The sequence below is a fragment of the Nicotiana tabacum genome, chromosome 17 (assembly GCF_000715075.1).
Source record: "Nicotiana tabacum cultivar K326 chromosome 17, ASM71507v2, whole genome shotgun sequence".
In the NCBI taxonomy this organism is placed as follows: Eukaryota; Viridiplantae; Streptophyta; class Magnoliopsida; order Solanales; family Solanaceae; genus Nicotiana; species Nicotiana tabacum.
The window spans coordinates 115,646,981-115,650,360 of NC_134096.1; positions in this window are offsets into that span (position 1 = coordinate 115,646,981).

Consider the following 3,380-nt stretch of genomic DNA (forward strand, 5'->3'; position numbering starts at 1 on the left):
TGAAACTGCAGAACATCATCGAAATAATAGAAATACATAAAGCATACAACAGTGTTGAGAGTTCACAAATAACAAAGAAGCTTAAGGCATGCTTGTCTAGAAATTCAAACAGTGTTAGCATACAGAATACACATACATGAACAAGTAGAGGAGTAATAGTTAAGGCTATAAAGGGTCAAGATTGCTAACCAGTTGTGAAGATAAACAAGCAAAAGAGTGAGTAACTCAGAATCTCAGCAGCGATAGCAAAAGAAAGACAACAGTGGGAACCCCAGATCCTAGTACGTCAGAGTTCATATGAGCTTCAGTGATCTCCGAGCAGTGCTCGCATTAGAGAGGTTAATAGAAAAGATTCTGGTGGCCTTGGCTTTCAGTCGGCCACAGTTAAGAGAGAAAAAATAATATAGAAGGTGAAAGTGAGAGAATAACAGTAGTTGTTAAGCGATTAGAGTCTGTTCAAAGGGAATTAGGGGAGGGGTTTATATAGTGGTAAAATCAGGCGGATAAACAAGGAAAGAAATCAAGTAAACATGAACAAAAAGAGTAAAATCTCTCATGCAAATCAGTAAAGCAACCCGAAAGGAAAGAAATCAAACTCCAAACCTTAGTTAGGGGTTAAAAACTCAAAATCAGCCAACTGGTATGAAGAATCAAGCTATTCTTCGTGTATATGGACGAAATTTTGTCCAAATCTCCAAGATTGAGTTGAACAGGCCCGATTCTGAGAGATAGTACTTGCCAAGTTTAGGCAAGTACTAAGTAACACCATTGTCGCGTAGATACAGATGCGGTAACACAAATAAGGAAGGTGAATCACAAGGAGATTCCATTGTCTAGCCACAATGGGAGAGTGATTGGAGATGGGGCGGTTAGGGCTTCTCAGAGGAGAGTAAGGTCCTAGGGATTTTAGAGGTGGCAGGTGGATAAAAATGGGTTAGGGTTTTTAGGTGAGGGGATATAAAGAGACGGGTAGGTTTATTATGGGCCGTTGATCATTTGAGATCATCGGCTAGGATCAAAAAGGGAAGCGGGGCGGGTTACTTGACGGGTCACGACCGAGTTATGTAAAGGAGGGTTTAGTTTGGGATGCTGAGAGGTGAGATGGGGTGGGCTTAATGTTTTAGGCCTTGCATTTGTCCGAAAAATTGGCCTGTTTTAGGCCAGCTCTTGAAACCCTTTAAAATTAATTTAAAATAAATTATTATAACGTCTAATAATTGGTAAAAATACTTTTTATGCTGTAAAAATATTTAAAAATAATAACTCAATTATAAAAATAAAAAAAATGCTACTTTGGCATACATAATATAATAAATTTAATTATTTATAGAATATAGGTTATTATTGTAAAATTATGTAAATAGCTCAAACAATACAAATATAATTATGTGAAATGAAGTAAAATATTTTAAAACATGTACGTAAGTGTAAATAACAAATTTGAGTGATTAAGTCATCACAAAATAATTTAAAAGGGTAATTAATAAATAATCAAGTATTTTAAATGCAAAGAAATCAATTTTCAAACTATAAAAAAAATTATGAAAAGTTATAGAAAATACTTGTATAAGTCTTGTAAATTAAGTAATGATACAAAACGATATTTTGAAAGTATATGTGCTCATTTGAAAAATATGAGGGCAAAATTGGGTATCAACAGGCAGTATATAGATGCATCTATGATTCGTGCCGCTCAACCCTCGACAGTGTACACATTATTCTGGATCGAGCCGAATGACCTCGGCAGAATCGTGCGTTATATCACTAGTAGTCCGAATATTTACGAGCTAATCTTTTCACCGATACCCGGCATTTATATGGTATTCCGTATTTATTTGATATCGACCCTTGGCATGTTCTGAGCTTTTAAGGTAGAATATAATATTTAGAATTTATGCTTTGAAAGAAGGAATCAGAAGATTTGTAACTTACAGAATTACCCCATCATTTTTGTATACCTCATATTTGTTTATGTTTTATTCTATTGCTTTATTGAACCTTTAGTAAGTGTCGATGTCGACCCCTCGTCACTACTTCTTCGGGGTTAGGCTAAATACTTACTAGGTACGCGTTGATTTATGTACTCATGCTACACTTTTGCAGTAAATGTGCAGGATCTGACTGGTTCATTTGATGATCACCTTGGCGCGTAGGCGCACCTGTGGAGGAGACTTTGTGTGAGCTGCATTCCAAGCTACGCATCGCAGTCCACCGAGTCTCCATTGTACTATTTATTTTATTCTGTCTTATTACATTCGAGACAGAGTTGTCCTATTATTGCACTCCTTATAAATTGCTCATGCACTCATGACACCGGGTTTTGGGGGTTTTTACTGGTTGTTCGTTATTGTAGATCACGTAATTATTATCATTTTACCCCGTAAATTCCATTTTAATCTATTTAATTAATGGAGATTATGATCTCGAAAGTAATAAAATGAGTAATTAAATAAATAAATCACAGTTGACTTACCTGACGGCGGCGTTAGACGCCATCACGACCTATAGTAGATTTTGGGTGGTGACAACTGAAGCCAAGCCAGCAAGTTGATTACAGCTTCTTGGTTTTCCTTAACTCTTTCATTCAAAAGCACCTATTTTTTAACAAGTCGATTTAGATAACATTTTAGTTCCATTTCTCCAAATTTTATTTCAAGATTAACCGGCATACAAAAGTTTTAACATCACTAATAATCTAATTAACCTTCCTGCGTGGACAATTCCTACTAGTCGATCTGACTAGATAAATACTTGTTGAACTCTATCTTTACATTAAATCAAATAATCTTAGTAATTAAAAATTAGTGTAAGAATATATATCACTAATTAATCATTGATCCCTAATTTCGCAGTGTCAACTAACTCGTGTTATTCCTCCTTATCTAACTCTTTCATAAGATGGTTAAGGTCTTTCTGTAAAATAACAAATTTCAAGGTCCAATACCTAATTTTGGAGCAATTGTCGTGGTAATTTTGGAAACACAATTACCCAGACCTTGTGAGCCATAATTGTAGGTTACTTGCTACTACAGAAAAATATAACTTGAGAACGAAAAAAATTAAGTCCATTATTGTGTACGAAGGAATTTAAGGTTTTGTGGTGCCGAGATAGATTAATGTGTACGAAGGTAGTAAGCTCGACGCGGTAAAGACTTTTTTGGTTGAATAACGCACTGAGGAGTTGATGAAAACTTTTGGCAGAAGAAAGCAATTTTGCGGTCAATTTCGCGACCGCAGAACCATTACTCGGGTCGCATAATGTGATGACCCAAAAGGTCATCTTTAAATTTAAAAATTATTTCTGTGATCTAATACCTCGAAAAGTACTATTTATCATTCCTCGACTTGCGTGCACAGTCCGTATAATTTTTCGAAAAGTT